The 17865-nt window shown below is 50.9% G+C and overlaps 1 protein-coding gene and 1 non-coding gene across 2 annotated transcripts in view; one reads left to right on the forward strand and one right to left on the reverse strand.

The window, feature by feature from the left end:
• The window catches only part of LOC128335422 (55 kDa erythrocyte membrane protein-like), a 103085-nt gene that overhangs the window by 74307 nt on the left and 10913 nt on the right, over nt 1–17865 (reverse strand). The window lies entirely within an intron of this gene.
• Nucleotides 10316–10562, forward strand: LOC128335763 (small nucleolar RNA SNORD17). Its single transcript, XR_008311718.1, has one exon. It is a non-coding gene; the product is annotated as a small nucleolar RNA SNORD17 (small nucleolar RNA).

The following is a 17865-nucleotide window of genomic DNA, read 5'->3' on the forward strand; positions in this document are numbered from 1 at the left end:
GTGACTCTGGGCCTTCTCTCTCAGCCTAACCTGCCTTACAGGGTGGTTCTGGGGGTAAGCATAACCCTATTCACTAACTGGGCTCCTTGGAGGAAGAAAATATATAGTTAAATAAACAAACGTGGGGCTATCTGATGGCTAGAGGCTACCTCCCAGGCTCAGAGGCAGGACACCTGTAAATACCAGTTACAGGGGAGCAACAACAGGTAAGGAGGCATGCCTTCATCTCCTGGTCATGAGCTTCCCAGAAGGATCCACTGGTGGGCTACTGTGGGAAATGGGATGCTGGACTAGAGAGGCTTTGGGTCTAATCTAGCAAGGCTGTTCTTCTATTCTCACTGGGAGCTGTAGATTACATTGGCTAAGAGCAGAAACTTCCAATCCCACTGAGCTCTTGAAAAGGACCGAGCAACTTGTAACTCATGCATGGTTTTTTAAAGCTTGATCTGGCAAGCTTTCATTAAATAAAATGTTGCACAGAGAGTGAAATATGGAATGATAGGTCTACGGTAGTTCTAGCACCAAGCAATTCGCCCAGTCCTACAACCAATCACTTTTGTAGTAGATTATTGGGTGGTTGGTTTTTGGCGTCATTGTATAATGGGTCGGTGTTCTTGTGTAAGAGAATATATGTCATGGTGGTTGTAAGATTTGTGTGGATTTTGGTTTGCTTTGGATTGTGCAGAATTTTGACAAGCTGAACCTAAGGACAGCGCACTACACACCCCTCCCCTCCGGCTGCAATCCCTTGAAAAGAGAGATTGCTGAGTATGTGAGGTAAGATCCTCTGGAAACCCAGAGTACATATTCCCCCTTTTGTGTGTTTCCTGCAACTTGGGCATGGCATTCAGTAATTCAGAATCTGAAGGGCATAAATGAGCACAAGATGAGCATAAATGGTAGGTGAAGTTCTTCTACCTACCCTGTAAGCCCTGGGGAGTGGGGTTCATGTAGTGACATGGCAATATTGGTCATGTGTCTATTTCCAGAATCCCAGGGCTGGGGGACCCTGCAGAGAATGGACATCCCTTTTTCCTCAACGTGCCTGTGTGTTTAGTCTTTTCCGATTGCTGGTTTTGCAACCTCTCTATTCTTGTTTTTGGCATAAGGTTGTTACTTTAAGACAAATGCATGTCTTAATTTCAGTCTTGTTCTTTGAAAAGTAAGCAGAGAATGACCTCTATAAAGGTGGCTGGGAGTAATCACTGTGGTTCTGTCCTAGGACGGGCTTCATCAACCTGGATAAACCATCCAATCCTTCTTCCCATGAGGTGGTGGCCTGGATCCGTCGCATCCTCCGTGTTGAGAAGACGGGACATAGTGGCACATTGGACCCCAAAGTGACAGGGTGCCTGATTGTCTGCACTGAGCGTGCAACACGGCTGGTCAAGTCTCAGCAAAGTGCAGGTATGCCGTCTGCTTTTTTCTCTTATTGGAAAACGATGGTGCATTGTTAAGTGTTGTGTCAGCCATAGCTGCTGCACAGAGGTGGAATAGTAAACTTCTTGTGGCCCCTCCTGACTGCTCTTTTGTCGTCTTCCAGGCAAAGAGTATGTGGGAATCGTACGGCTGCACAATGCAATAGAGAGTGAGGCTCAGCTTTCAAGGGTAAGTTCCCACAAGGCAGGAAAATCTGTTTCAGCTGCTGCCCTCCCATTTGTATAGACATGGCCTCGGTTCAGTTCAAAGTTTATTACAGTCTATGACCAGCACAACAAGGAAAGGCATGGACTAAAAACATGAACGATCATAGCAAAAATGTATTTAATTAGGTAATGAGAATTATGACTGTAGATCAGTATGTGCTAAATGACTGCAGAGCCACAATTCTTTAGAGAAACTGCAGTGTAAAGTGGAATACAATTGCAACTGATGCTGTGAGGTTTTGGAGGTGGAATCCGAATTCTGTGCCAACTGAGAGCCAGATTTCTATAATCTGAATAAATTACACAAATTGAGTAGATTTCGGTTAGGTAACTGAATTTGTTGCATAATTCTGCTTTTGCCCATGAATAAAGCAGAGGAGAAGTTAGCAGATAATCCAAAGCTTCTAACTTTACATAGGAAGTTGCCACATACTGGGTCAGACCATTGGTCCTCAGTATTGCTTTCACAGACTGGCAGCGGCTTCTCCAAGGTTGCAGGCAGGAATCTCTCAGCCCTCTCTTGCAGAAGCCAGGGAGGGAACTTGAAACCTTCTGCTCTTCCCAGAGCGGCTCCATCCCCTCAGGGGAAGATCTTACAGTGCTCACACTTCTAGTCTCCCATTCATATGCAACCAGGGCAGACCCTGCTTAGCTAAGGGACAAGTCATGCTTGCGACCACAAGACCAGCTCCCCTCTCCAGTTCTGTTTGGGGATGTTTGGTTTAGTATTGGTACTTACTTGGGCTGCCACTTGATTAAAGACCTCTTAGGCTGTTCAACAGCTCCCGTCATCCCTGGCCGCTGGGGCTGGGGTTGATGGGAGCCGTAGTCCAACAGCTAGAGAGCACAGAAGTCGTGCAGCTCTGGGCTGGAGGCTACTTCTCAGGTGCCGGTTTTTCAAGCTAGACCACTGACATGCTCTGCCCTTCCATTCAGGTGAATGCCATCTGCTACGGTGCAAAGATCATGCTGCCTGGCCTACTACGGTATGAAGATGGCATTGAGGTCAATCAGGAGATTGTTGTGATCACCACGAAAGGAGAGGCAATCTGCACAGGTGAGAAACCTGCGGCGGGCATCCAGATCCTCGTAGATGTGTGCACTTTGAATTGTGTGTTTGAGAAGCAGGTTGAGTTAGACCATCTAGCCCAGTGCTGTCTGCTCTGACCAGCAGTGGCTCTCCGAGATCCTAGGCTGAAGCATTTTACATTTTATGTCGTTCTGCTTGAACTGAAGATTGCGGTGACTGAACCCAGGACTGTCCGCTTGCAGAGTGTGGGTTCTGCCATCATACTTGACTGTGCTTAGCTACACGAGAGAACTACCCAGAATAACTAGGGTGATTTATTGATTGTAGGATCAATAAACTTTGAGAAAGTTTATTGTCAGTTTATTGATTGTAGGATCAATAAACTTTGTGAATTTGTTTCCCGTTGCTTGTATCCTGCAGGGTTCTTTGCTCACTTGGCAGAGTGGAATACTTCTTTTTGGGTTACTCTTCCTCTACTCAAGATCCTTTCATGCAGCTGACTTGTTCTGACTTTTCCTCTGTGCGTGGTTTTCTCCTGTAAACCCAGAAGGGCTTGGTGGTTAATGATGGCATTTGCCTCTGATCTAAAACTGGCAGTAGGAGTGACACTGTTCACATTGCACCTGTATGGCAAATAAACCACAGTAGCTTTTGTTGTATAGTCTTAACAACCTTGTGTCTGTTGTGGTGTGCCACTTTGCATAACTCTTGTAAAAAAGTGACTAAAAGCATAATCAAAGTGACACTCTGCAGGGTCTATCTATCTGACTGACTCCAAAGGCTCTAGGCAGTTAGAAAGAAGATGCATGCTTACACAGGTTATCACTCTAACCCAGGTGAGGAATCACAGGAAGAGAGCCACTCACAGTTAGCCTGTAAATCTACCCTTGTCTGGGGGTGACATTTGGTGAACAAAAAGAGATTCTCGGCTGCCGTGTGAGGACAACTCCCTGGGTTATCATCCCATGCTCGCTCCAGGGCAGGACGTATGCTAATTCTAAAGCTATAAAAGTAGCCGGATGGTAACCCCACCCAGTTCTTTTCGTCCTGCTAACGCTCCAGGAAAGGATACTCAGCCTTGCTTCGTTCCTCAGATAAGTCTCCTTTTAACTTGCTCCTTCCTCTGCTTACGCCTCTCCCTTCTCCTTGGCTCCTCGGCTGCCCTCCTTCCCTCTCCCTCATCTTTAAAAAAAAAAAAAAAAAAAAAGGCATTTCTTCAAAAAGGGTTCCCTGCCGAGCCTCAATCTCCACCCCACTCCCGCTCGTTTGCTCAGCCTATTTACTCAGTCCTCCGCTCCCCGCTTGCTGTCCAGACCTTCCCCCTTCCTCTCCCCCCTTCTGCCATGGAGCAGCCGCAGCCGTGCCTGCAGGGACTCCGATCACGGGCGGAGAGGCAAAAGACCCAAGCAGCAAAGGCGGACCGCTCCGCTGCGAGCGCGGCCGCCGCTAGACACGCTGCAGCCATGCCCAGGACCACCGCGTCCCCCCCGGGCGAGGGCACTTCGGCAGCACCGCCCCCCTCTGCGGGGGCGGGCGCCTCAAGGAAAGACCGACATGCTGCTGCCGGTGCGCGGGCGGGCGCACAGAGCGAAGGGCGCCATCTTGGCTCGTCCCTCGAGGAGGCAGAGCAGGCGAGGGCCCAGCGGCGGCGCAGGAGAGCCCAAGTGTTGGAACTGCTCACAGCGGCCCGTTCCTCGGAGGCCACCAGCTCCTCGGGAGAGGAGGAGGAGGGCATCGCACAGACCGAGGAGGGTGAGTGTGAGCGGCAGTCCCCTGGCGGAACGGGAGCTCCCGAGAGCAGGCAGCCCCTCTCCATGGCCCCTATTCAGGCTTCCCCATCGAATAGCCCCCCCCTGCTGGTACCAATAGCGCAGGCCCCGGCAGGAGACCAGGGAGCGGCCCCTCCCCCTCCCCCCTCCTCTGCAGCCCCAGGGCCAGAGATGCCGGAGAGCTGGAAAACCTGGATCAGTGATCTGCTCTCGCAAGCCCTGCATCAGCGCAAGGCGGGAAAGAGGGGCCGTAAGCGAGGGAGGCGATCGCCCTCCCCCTCCTCCCCCTCCTCTTCCGATTCTGACTCCACCCCACATGGGAAATCCCACAGAAAGAGGCGGAAGGGCCGCAAGGGGCTGCAGAAGAGGCGTAGGGAGCCCAGCCCCACTGCCACACGCCCTGCCCCAGCCCACTCCTCAGAAGACACGGGCCCAGAGTCCCCTACCCACCTAGGGAGGGTCCCTGCCCTGCCTCGTTCCCCCGTGGGCCAAGCTGATACTGCCCTTACAGAGGGGGTTTGCCCTGATCTGGCAGACTTGGGGGACGATTCCAGGGAAGAAGGGGAGTGGTCTGATGGACAGGCAGGGATGGAGGAATCCACCCCTCAATTTAAGCGCCTTTTTCCATCTGACGATTTCTCCACATTGTTTGTTAAGGCCATGCGCACCCTGGGTCTCGATATTGAGGGTTTGCATCCTGGGGCTGCTCCCTCCAAGGAATCTCTGGTATTACCTACACATTCTTCACCAGAGCTCCTGTTTCCCTTGCCAAATACCTTCTCAGAGGTTCTCCAGCAGGAGTGGCAAGCACCAGCGGTCCAGAAGAAGGTCTCTTCCTTAGCTAATAAGCACTACGCGTTCATCCCCTCAGCAGCTGCACAACTCCAAACGCCTCCAGTAGATGCTCACGTCTCAGCCCTCACCTCTCGTGCGTTCCTCCCACGAGATGGAGAGTCAACGCTGAAGGATCCCGCCGAAAAGAGAATCGAAGTACAGTTAAGGAGAAATAACGATTGTATCTCTCTTTCTATCAGAGCCTCCATAGCCGCCTCCATCATTTCTCGGGCAGCACTGCTCTGGACCGATGAGTTGCTTCAGTCGCCTCCCCCAGATCCAGCCAGGTCCCGCCAGATTGCCCTAAAGCTCCAGAAGGCACAAGCCTACATTGCTGACACCACCCTGGATGCAGTACGTTTCGGGGCCCGAGCTACAGCTACTAATGTGATCGCTAGGCGAACCCTCTGGCTCCGCCACTGGCAGGTTGATGCAGCATCAAAAGCCAACTTAGCGGCAGTCCCCTTCTCAGCCACTAAGCTCTTTGGGGATGAAGCCCTTAAGGACATCCTCATTGAATCCAAGGATAGAAAGCTGACCCTTCCCAGCACAGCCAGGAGGGACGAGCGGCGCCCCTTTCGTAGGGGTCAGCCTCAGCAGCACCAATTTCGTTCCTTTCGCCCCTCCTTTCGCCCCCACGAGCGAGACAACAGATTTAGGCGCCCCAATTGGCCAAAGGGTAACTTCCCCGCCAAGTCCAATTCGAGAGCCCAGCCAGGCCAGCAGTTTAAACCACGTCAAGCACAGTGACTCTTTAAAGATAGGAGGTCGCCTCTCCCACTTTTACCATGCCTGGGAGGCGTCCACCACAGACAAATGGGTCCTGAAAACAATTTTAGAGGGGTACTTAATAGAGTTGTCAGGCCCCCCATTACACAGGTTTCGGCCCACCCCAACTTCTCGTTCTTCCACAAGACACAGAATCCTTCAACAGGCCATAGACCACCTGTTAGCCATCGCAGCCATAGAGCCAGTTCCCCCTCAAGAGCACCGTCAAGGGCTTTATTCAATCTTATTCACCGTGCCCAAGCGGGACGGCTCCTACAGGGCGGTCCTCGATCTAAAATCCTTAAACCGATGGGTACGCAAGCGCAGGTTCCGTATGGAGACTCTCCGCTCCATCGCGGAGAGCCTACAACACGGGGACCTGATGGCATCAGTGGATCTGACAGAGGCCTATCTACACGTTCCTGTTCACCCTTTATCCCGTCATCTCCTCAGATTCTGTTACAGGGGAGCACATTATCAGTATCGTGCCCTCCCATTCGGGCTCTCCTCGGCCCCAAGGACATTCACAAAGGTGCTGGCTCCTCTAGTAGCCTACATCCGCCTGCAAAAGGTCCGCCTCTCGGCTTACTTGGACGATTTGATCGTGATGTCGCGAAACCATGCAGAACGGGACGTCCAGATCACCCTAGAGGCCCTGACGTCCCACGGCTTCCAGGTCAACTACGCCAAGAGCCACCTGTCGCCTACATTCCGTCTCCAGCACTTAGGAGTAGTCCTGGACACCCAAAGGGACCGATTCTTTCTTCCAGAGGAACGCAGACTCAAGATTTGGTCCATGACATCAAAGACCCTGGCGACCAGCAGGCCTCGCGTCCTTCAGCTGGCTCAGTTATTGGGTCTACTGGTTTCCTCCATCGACTCTGTCCCCTGGGCAAGGTTGCATCTCCGTTGCCTCCAATGGTTTCTCCTCCCCTTCCAGGAGGACATTTCCTCCAGGTCGTCCAGGAGGGTTCAACTGTCTCCAGAAGTGCGCTCCTCGCTCCGCTGGTGGCTCTGCAAGAGAAACCTAGGGGCCGGCAAGCCCTTTCTGGATCTCCCTCGAATTCTCATCACCACGGATGCGAGCCTTCGGGGATGGGGAGCTCACTGCCTTTCTCAGTCGGCCCAGGGCAGATGGTCCCCCGAGGAGTCGGGCCACAGCATGAACTGGTTGGAGCTCCGTGCGATTCGCCTGGCCCTTCAAGCCTTCCTACCTGCACTGAGGGGCAAGGATGTCCTGGTCCAGACCGACAATGTGACAGCAAAAGCACACATCAACCGGCAAGGCGGCACCAGGTCTCGCTCCCTTCATCAGGAAGCAGTTCTGCTCCTCCGCTGGGCCGAATCTCACCTGTCCTCCCTATCAGCAGTCCACCTGAAGGGAGAACTGAACGTACAAGCGGACTGGCTGAGCCGGCAGGACATCCACCCAGCCGAATGGACCCTGAGCCGCAGAGCCTTCTCATTCCTGTCCAGAAGACTGGGAACCCCTCAAGTCGACCTGTTTGCCTCTCCCAGCAACGCCCAACTTCCGCGGTTCTTCAGCCGGTTCCAGTGCCCACAGGCGGAACAGACAGATGCCATGACAGCTCCCTGGCCAAGGACCCTCCTCTACGCCTTCCCACCACTTCCGCTTCTGGCCAGACTTCTCAGGCGCATTCGGCTCCTGGGGGCCAGGGTGATTCTGGTGGCCCCTCATTGGCCCCGCAGGCCGTGGTTCCCAGAGATCCTGAACCTCGCAACCGGGCCTCCAGTTCTGCTTCCCATCTCCGCAGACCTGCTCTCGCAGGGCCCAGTACTCCATCCAGATCCCGCCTGGTTCCAGCTTGCCGCCTGGCTCTTGAACGGGAGCTGCTAGGGGGCTTCGGTTACTCCCAGAGCGTTCTCGACACACTGATGGCCTCCAGACGCTCTTCCACTCACCGCATTTACCAGTGCACCTGGAGAGTTTTCCTCAGATGGTGCAGAAACAGACACCTGACTCCGAGGGCATGTTCCCTACCCGAGCTGCTACAATTCCTACAGGACGGCCTTGACGAGGGCCTTAAGGCCAATACCATCAAGCGGCACGCTTCGGCCTTGGCTCCTCTCCTGCTACCATTCAAGGGCAAGCCTCTCTTGTCCCATGCCCACCTGAAGCGTTTCCTGCGTGGAGCATCGCTAACATCCCCTCCTGTAGTACATAGGTTCCCCACGTGGGACCTCCACAAAGTCCTGCGGGTCCTTCACAAGCCTCCATTTGAACCGATTAGGTCCATTTCTTTACGCCTTCTCTCTCTGAAGTTGGCCTTTCTGGTGGCCGTCACCTCGGCCAGGAGGATCTCAGAATTAGCCTCACTGTCCTCCAACCCCAGGTTCTGTATATTCTCTGCCGATTCAGTAACCTTAATCCCGGACCCTTCAGTTCTCCCTAAGGTCGCCTCCATGTTCCACAGGTCTCAAAACCTGGTCCTGCCCTCTTTCTGTCCCAAGCCCGTCCACCCCAGGGAGAAGGAGTGGCATAAGTTGGATGTTCGCCGCTGCTTAAAGACCTACCTTAAAAGAACTGCCTCCTTCAGGACGACGGACTCGTTATTCGTCTCCTTCCTACCGGCCTCCATGGGCCAAAAGGTCTCCTCAGCTGTCATCGGTCGTTGGATCAGGGCCTGCATCTCCTTGGCATACGAGACCCAGCACTTGCCTCCACCCACGCGAATCACGGCGCATTCAACTAGAGCGGCCTCCACTTCAGCAGCGTTTTCCACCAATGCCCCGTGGGAGGAGATCTGCAGAGCGGCCACGTGGGCGTCCCCGTCCACCTTCACCAGGCACTACAAGATGGACACTATGCACTCCGCTCAGGCTGCCTTTGGCAGAAGGGTTCTGCAACATGTCCTTCCCCCTCAGTAGCCTGGGACCCCCACCCTGGGTCACCTGGCTTTGGTATGTCCCCAGGGAGTTGTCCTCACACGGCAGCCGAGAATGGAGCATTGGTACTCACCGTGAAGGCTTCTTCTGGCTGCCGTTGTAGAGGACAACTCGACCCTCCCTATGCGGTCCCAGACTCCTGGGGGGATGGGGCTCTATCTTCCTGCTGTTTTTTCTACCTGTTGGTTTACCTGTTGTTGTTTTTTACCTGTTTGTTTACCTGTTGGTTTACCTGTTTCCGTTTACTAGCTCTTTTTCTACTCATATATGTGTGTTATTGAGGTTGCCTTCCGTTCGAAGCTTGGCTGACTACAAGAACTGGGTGGGGTTACCATCCGGCTACTTTTATAGCTTTAGAATTAGCATACGTCCTGCCCTGGAGCGAGCATGGGATGATAACCCAGGGAGTTGTCCTCTACAACGGCAGCCAGAAGAAGCCTTCACGGTGAGTACCAATGCTCCAGTTTCTGTTAGAATGGCTGATACTACCCAACACTTCTGTTGGTCAAAAGGAATTCATTCCCTTGGTGTAGTGGTTAGAGTGCTGGACTAGGACCGGGGAGACCTGAGTTCAAATCTCCATTCAGCCATGAAACTAGCTGGGTGACTCTGGGCCAGTCACCTCTCTCTCAGCCTAACCTACTTCACAGGGTTGTTGTGAAAGAGAAACTCAAGTATGTAGTACACCGCTCTGGGCTCTTTGGAGGAGGAGTGGGATATAAATGTAAAATAATAATAATAATGTGCAGTGCTTTATAGGAAGAGCTATATAGTTACACAGGAGTATTGGAAGCTGCCTTATGTAGAGTCAGACCATGTTGTATATACTGACTGGCAGTGGCTCTCCAAGGAGTCAGGCAGGAGTCTTTCCCAGCTCCTATCTGGAGATGCTGCCAGGGACTGAACATGGGACCTGCTGCATGCAAGGCAGATGCTCTACCACTGAGCTATGGCCCATCCCCTGAAGGGAATATCATGCAGCAGACAGTGCTCACATGTTGTCGCCTATCCAAGGCAAACCCTGCCTAGCAAAGGGTTCATGCTTGCTAGCATAAAGCTTGTCTCTACACCCTTTGGCTATAGACAGTTGAGAAATGGTGGCCCTCCTTTTGGTTGGTTCCCAAGACTAGTATCTGAGCAGAAGAGCAGCTATGTTGGTTTGGGCCCAAGGCCCATCTAGTCTAGCATTCCTACAGCAGTCCATCATGCCTCTGGGGAACCCACAGGCCAGAGATGATAGCATGCCCACTCCCCTGCGACTGGGATCGGGATCTGGGACTCTGGAATCGCCTTGTGTGAATCATCTGTCCTTAGAGATTTCTTCGGCATCTCCCCTAACCTGCGCTTGCTCAGGGCTACATGTGAAATGATGATGAAGTTTATCCATTCTCGGAGTGTTGCTGCTCTGCCCTTCCTGCCACATCTGGATTCCTGTTCTAGGGTCCTGATGCTGTGTGGTCTCCAGACAGCCTCTGGCCTTGCAGTGTTCTGCTGAGGGCGAGGGGGCTGTTTGGCTGGCTTCTGGCTGGGCCTGGGCAGAGTGAGCAGGCCAGGGTCCCTTCCCGAGGGACTCTGACTCCGCCAAGAAGAATGAAACTTTCTGATCACATGCCACCCGGAAGCGCCTTTCTCTGGCAAAAAGTACAGAGTGCCTGAATAGAAGTAGATGGTATTAAGCACCCCGTACAGCTTGCCCTTTGCCAGATTGTCTCATTGTCTTGCACACACTCTGTGCACAGGTGTGCTTTAGTGTGAACTGTCTGGTGGGCAGTATATAATTGTAACAGTTGCTCAAAAGAAGAAACAAAAATTCCTCCTGCTTTCTAGAGGGGGAATGGGGCACAGTAGTAAAGGGACGGCGTAAGCCAGGAGCTCACACACTTGGCTCCCCAGCAGTTGGACTACAGCTCCCATTTCCCCCTGACATTCTGGCAAGGAGTGCTGGGAATTGTAGTTCAACATCATCTGGAGACCTGAATTTCAGAATCCCTGGAGTAAGCCTTACTGAAGTGGCTTGCACATGGACAGCTCAGGAGTAGGAGATCCATATGCTTGCTCTCCTCTTAGTGGGATTCTTACAAGCGGGTCTGGATAAGGGCCTTCGGCCAAATACTCTTCAACGCCAGATGTTTGCTATCTCATCTGCTCTTCAGCTTTCAGGGGTCCCGTCCTTGGCCGGGCATCCGCACATGCAGAGGTTCCTAAAAGGGGCCTCTGCACTCAGGCCTCCACCAGTCCCTCGCTTTCCCACGTGTGATTTAGGTCTGGTTCTCAGGGTGCTCACAAAACACCCCTTTGAGCCCATAAGAACGGTTTCATTGCGGCTCCTCACCCTGGAGGTTTTGTTTTTCGTAGCCATTACCTCTGCCCACCGGATCTCCGACCATGGCGCTTTATTGGTAAGGAAGGAGCCGTGCTTAGTCTTTCCGGATTATGTTCTTCTCTGTACTGACCCCACTTTTGTTCATAAGGTAAATTCTTTGTTTCATAGAACCCAGGAATTAATGCTTCCCTCCTTTTGTCCCAGTCCTTCCACTACAAAGGAGAAAGAATGGCATACCCAGGCCGTGCGCAGAGCGGTTCGTGTTTATCTCCGGCACACCAAGTCTATTAGGGTCTCTGACTCTTTCTTTGTTTCATTTAGAGATTGTACATTCACTTGGCATACACGACGGGGGGGGGGGGGGGGTGCCAGTACCTGAGGGGATTACTGCCCATTCCACAGGGAGTGCGGCTGCTACCGCTGCCTTTTCTGCCTTGGCTCCTCTGGCCGATATCTGCAGAGCAGCCACTTGGGCTACTATCTCAACCTTTATTAAGCATTATTATAAGATAGAGTGGGCCTCCGCGAATGCCTCTTTTGCGCGGCGAGTTTTGCAGCGGGCGGTTCCAGTTTAGGACCAGACTCCCAGTATCCCGCCCAATTTGAGAGCGGCCATGGTACGTCCCATAACCGTTTCGGATTCAATCCTCTTCTGAGGGAGAATGAATCGTTAGCACTTACCTGAATGGTCATTCTCCTCAGAAGTATGGATGGCATCCGACCCGGCCACTTGTTCGTCTGGTTGCTCCCTGCCTTTTCATCCAGTTCTTCCTGTTACCTGTATATATGTGGGGAGGTTCTTCCTCTTCAGGGGTGGTGGCGTCTCCCCCGAAGGGTGTGGAGTTAGCACAGAATGCTCTTATATATTTTTTCTGTCCAGGTTAGGCCCTTACTTGTTACTGTTCAGCTGTTGGCCTCTTGGGCATTTCCTTTTCTGTCTCAAGGATGAGGGGATTGCCCCTCCCTCCTGGAAGAGAGGAAGAGCTCTCTGATTGGCCCTGTCTCGGAGCAGGAGGTCCCCACAACCCATAATAGTTTCGGATGCAATCCATGCTTCTGAGGAGAATGACCATTCAGGTAAGTGCCAACGATTCATTCCCATTGACTTAACTTGTTATCCATGGCTATAGACCAGAACTGAAGCTCCACGGATAACGAGGACCACCTGTACCTGTGCATAAGAGCTTAGCTTGAAAGATGCAAACCAAATTTATTTCCTTCTAGGACTGCTGTCAAGAAAGAAGCAGCAGCTGCCGAAGTGGAGCCAGAGGGGGTGCTAAAGGTTGGTTTGCTTCAAAGCTAGCATTTTGTTTATTTCTCCATAGGGTTCTGGGGAGGGTCAACTTGGAGTCCTGCTGTGAGGTTGGAGGGCGAATGGTAAATGGAGGAGAGGGACTGGTTTGTAAATCAGTGCTTTTGAACTAAAGGTAAAGTGTGCCGTCAAGTTGATTTTTGACTCCTGGTGCCCACAGAGCCCTGTGGTTTTCTTTGGCAGAATACAGGAGGGGTTTACCATTCCCTCCTCCCATGCAGTATGAGATTATGCTTTTCAGCATCTTTCTATATTGCTGCTGCCCAATATGGTACCAGCAGAGATTCAAATCAGCAACTTTCTGCTTGTTAGTCAAGCATTTCCCTGCTGCGCCACTTAAGGTGGTACCCCTTTTGAACTAGTGTGAGCTTTTAACATCTTGTACTGCATGATTTGCAGCAATTTATACTGCATTTACTTGAAGACTTCAGTTTTTTTCCAAGTTCTTTGATGTTACAAATCAGGCAGTTGTCTTAAATTCAGTCGTCTTCCTTTTGGATATACACTGGTATAGCCTGTATGTTTTAAGGTGGTCATCTTAAATTTAGCGTCTTCGATTTGGGTAAGTGCAGTAGATATTTCTACAGCATGGTGTGGGTGACTTCTTTTATTGTCTTTCATACTGCAGGGCAGTTCACACGATCAACATTAGGATAGGGGAAACCTCCTACCCTAATTCGGGAGCCATGCATGTTCCCCTTCTAAGGTCAGGTGTCAGACAAAGACAAGGCCAGAGACTGGGAGCAAAGCCCCTGCTGGGTTGTGCTACCAGGCATGCCCTACCCAAATTCCATCCCCAGCTTCAGAACGAGGCAGGAAGAAAAATCTTCCTACCCAGCTGGGACGTAGATTGTGGCCTGAGGTCCCAACCTACTCTAACGCGTAATCTTAAAACAGGAGCGCACAAGCTCCTGAATTAGAGTAGGGGGCTTCTCCTGCCCTAATGCTGATTGTGTGGATTGCTCTTGTGTCTTGATCCTGTGTGGGGAGAGCCAACAAGTCCCATTTGGGGGACTTGTATATCTATGCTATGCAAAGGCCAAATCCTTTTAGCAGGGTGCATCTCAAGTTGCACAGCACTAGTGAAGGTGGAGCAGGGAGGAGCGTAGTGAAACAGTGCCACCCCCCTCCCTTCAGATAACCTGCCTGTAAAATATCTTGCCCTAAGAAGAGCTTGCCTGACACATGGTTCTCTCTCTCAGAGGAAGAGAGAGGCGGAGAGTGATGGGGAACAGGGAGCAGCAGCCTCTTCTCCCCCAGCCTCTCCAGAGCTGCAGACAGAGATCAAGAAAAAGAAGAAGATGGAGTCTGCCGAGAGCAGCGGCGAGCTGACAGAAATGGTATGTCTCTTCCTCATACAATTTGTTGCCAGAGTGTTTGGGTAGCAGAAGGAATCTGCTAGCCCAGGGCTTGCCAACCTTGGGTCCCCAGATAATGTTGGACCACAACTTCCATCATCCCGTCAGCTGTTGTGGCTGAGGATGATTGGAGTTGTAGTCCAGCATCTGGGGACGCAAGGTCGGGGACCCCTAAACCCTTGTCTTCACATATTTTCATCAGCACTTGATGAGCAGTTGCTCAGTGTGTGCATTGGCCTTCGCTCCATAGTAGAACACAGGTTTGCATGCCTGAAACCCTGAAGAGCTGCTTCCAGTCAGGGTAGATCAGGGCTGCACTAAATCGGCCTTCCTGCAGGTATTGACCTATGACTCCCATAATCCCTAGTTTCTGCCACTGCCCAGGGATTATGAAAGTTGTAGTCCATAATCCAGGGATTATGGGAGTTGTAGTTACAGGTGGAGGGCCAGAGTTGTGCAGCCCTGGAACAGTGTTCCCAGATGTTGTTGACTACAACTCCCAGAATCCCCACCTGTAATGGCTTTTGCTTGGGGATTATGGGAATTGTAGTCAACACCACCTGGCAATTCCTGTTAGAAGGAACACTGCCCTGGAAGAGCTAATACTGACTAAATTGATCCAGTGTCTAATTCAGTTTAAAGGAGTTTTATATAAATGAAAATGAAAAGCTTTAAGATCTGAGGATTTTAAATTGTTCATAAAAGCTTGCCTGTGGTAGAACACTCTCACATATGAGCCATGGCTCATTGATACAGTCATCAATGGCTGTGTGACTCGGTCCTGATTCAGCTGGACCCAAGAGGGATTGATCTACTATGGGGATGGGTCCCTATTGGCTAGGTCCAAAGACTTGCGTTTAATTGTACACTATTTTAATTCACAGCAAATCCTTTGGACGCAGTAACTGTAAGCCAGTTCTGAATGTACTAGTGCTGGCATTCCTGAGAGAGGGCTAGTTTGGAATAGAGTTGTTTTTTGAAGGGCAGCCAGTGAGGATGGTGTTAATCCTGAATGCCCATTTCTCCCTCAGGCCAGTGACACAAGTGCAAAGAAGAAGAAGAAGAAGAAGAAGAAGCAAAAAGAAATGGAAGAAAGTTCAGAGTAATCTGCTGAGTCCATCGAGAGGAGGCAGCCTTGGACCTGTTTTGTGACGGGGGGCGGGGAGGCCTCAGCAAAAACAGAGACTGGCTCATCATGCAGAGACAGGGTCCCATGGCTGTGCAAATGAAGTGTACCTTTTGGCTGTGTGGGAAGCCCCCTTAGTCCTGTTCTAAGGGCAGCTGGGGGAACTGAGGCAGCAGAATTATTCGGCAATCTGACGGTTCCACACAAGGAGTTGCTGTAAGCTTGTGAGACTTCAGGGGGAGGTGATGCTCTTGAACGTAGCACTGTTAAGTTGCCCTTCTTGCTCTGTGTTTCCCTCTGCTTGTATGTCTGAGCAGTTGAAGCGAATTGCCTGGTGATGGGGGCAGCGGGCTCTTTGATCTTGAATGGGATGGTCAGAAGTTTCATTTAGCAACCACAAACAAAAAAACTGTTGCTTGCTTTGTTGTAACTCCCTAATGGATTAAGTTCAGACACTTCCCTCTCAGGGTACCCTTTTTGGCTTTTGTTTTTAGACAAATATTATGTTAAAGCACATATGCAGTTCTGGAGCTACGAAGGTCTCATTTCCCTAATCTGTTCTGCATTTGGTCCCAGATACCTTTACTTGTTGCAGTTGTCCATCCGCATCTTTCTAACCTGGTTTGAGCCAGTTGAAAAGGAAGCTTGTGCATGAGCAAAGTTGGCCCATCAACCAAATTCTCAAAACAGAATTAAAAGGACACTTGAGGCCCCTCCTCCAGCTCTTTTGCCTGGCTGAGTTGAGGACAAGGTGGTGAGTCTGTACTCCTCTTTGGTGCCCATGTGGGCATGTTGGGGGCCTTTTGCACATTGCTGTGCAGCTGTCTTGGACCAGGGCAATGTAGTGAAATCCCCAATTGTGTTGTCTCCCTCTCCATTGCTAGGTAGAGTACCAAAGTTGGTTTTGACAGGAGGGTCTGTTCTCACTTTTTTATATATTAAAAGATTATCAACTTTATAATTCCACTTTTCTTGGATTGCTTGTGAAGCTGCAGGAAGAGATAGGGCCAGTTTGCATCTTTCATGGTAAGAAGTGGAGCTTGTATTTATGTTGCTTTCTTTGATTGTTCCAACCACGCGTTTTTGGGAACAAACCTAAGAAGCCATGGCTTCAGTCCTAACATCCAGCTAATGTTGGACAATAACATCCATCATGCCCAGCCAAAGCCCACTGCAGATGAGTGGTAGTCCAGATCTGGAGACCCAGAGTTGGGAACCCCTGTGCACCATAGAATCCTTATTCACATAACACATCATTTGATGAGTGGTTGCTCAGTGTATGCGTTGGCCTCAGCTCCATGGTGGAACACATGCTTAAGGTCACCAAGTGATCTGATGGCACTCGGTGTTCCTCTTCTTATGTGCCACAGCCTGGCCTGGACATGAGCTAAGGTTGAGGAGACAATGAAATGCATCAGGGGTGGGGTGGGTAGATGTGGGGATGGTGGAGCTGGGCAGGTGTATTCTGTGGCTTCCAGGTTGAGACTTGGTTCTGAAATAGGGCTACACAAGTCCAGCCCTTCTGCAGACATTGGACAACAACTCCCAACGTACCTATTGGCCACAGATGAGTGTAGTCCAAAAACAGCTGAAGGGTCCAAGTTGAGTCAATCAAAAACGCTGGTTGTGTGGAAGCAAGATAAGAGGAAAAGCTACCCAGGCTTTCCTTCTACCTTGCTTCCACACAACTGAAAACTGGGAGCACATGCAGCTCCCATCCCCAGTAGAACACAGTTTCTGGTTGTGTGAATGGCCTCATTAACTTGAACCCTGCTTCAAAAGTGGCAAAACCCCTTATATGTTCCCTTGCAGCTGCTTGCTTTTATTGTATTTATTTACCACCTCACCCAGATGACTCAAGAACAGCAACAACAAAAACCCCACACACTATTTCAACAGACTTTATTGCTGCTTGTTTTCCCTGTAATGGACTCGATGGTGGGTCCCTTTTGCACTGCTGCTTTTTGGCATCCACAAAAATAACACTCTCCCTCCACCCTCTGACAGTTACACAGAGCTACCTTGTGGGAGAAGTGGACAGTTTGCAGATGGAGGAAAGGATACCACCCCATGTGTGGATTTTTGGTAAAGGCAAAGATGCGGCAGTCTCCTTGCATCTAACAAAAAGCCACTCTAGCTTGTAAGAATATGCCAGGAACCTCTCTCTACAGGATACAGCATGCACAGACTGAAGGCTCAAGCTCTGAGATCCCAATTATGGGTCACTTCATCCCTGCATTGTCTGCCCTGGGGTCAAACTTGATTGCTTCTGTTCTGGCTCCTAAGAGCATGACCTTCACAGTTGTCGCCTCTTCTATCTTGGAGCCAAAACTTGAAATTCTTGCCACTATCAAAGGAACCAGGCACCTCCTAGCACAAACTCTGCTATTTAGGTAACTTGAAGTAGAGCAGGGCTGCACAACTTTAGTCCTCCTGCCCATGTTGGACTTCAACCCCAGCTGCAATGGCCTTTGGCTGGGGATGCTGGGAGTTGCAGTCAATGTCTGGGATGCCGTTACATAGAACACTGGCCTGGGCCTGAGGGATGAGGGGAGTTGTAGTCCAAAAACAGCAGGAGGGCCACAGTTGTGCAGCCTTGCAATAGAGGGTGATACTTTGTTGGCTTAACTTAGAACAGAGATACAAAAAACACACTTTGTACTGTGTCTGGAAGAGCAAAGAGACTGCTTTACAAGCAATGGGAAAAGCTTCCCCAAACTTTCCCTTTGTCTGTAAATCAAATAAACCTGAACATGATAAACAGTTCCATTTCAGAACAGTCCTATTCTTCA

This window comes from Hemicordylus capensis, chromosome 11 (assembly GCF_027244095.1).
Source record: "Hemicordylus capensis ecotype Gifberg chromosome 11, rHemCap1.1.pri, whole genome shotgun sequence".
Lineage (NCBI taxonomy): Eukaryota > Metazoa > Chordata > Lepidosauria > Squamata > Cordylidae > Hemicordylus > Hemicordylus capensis.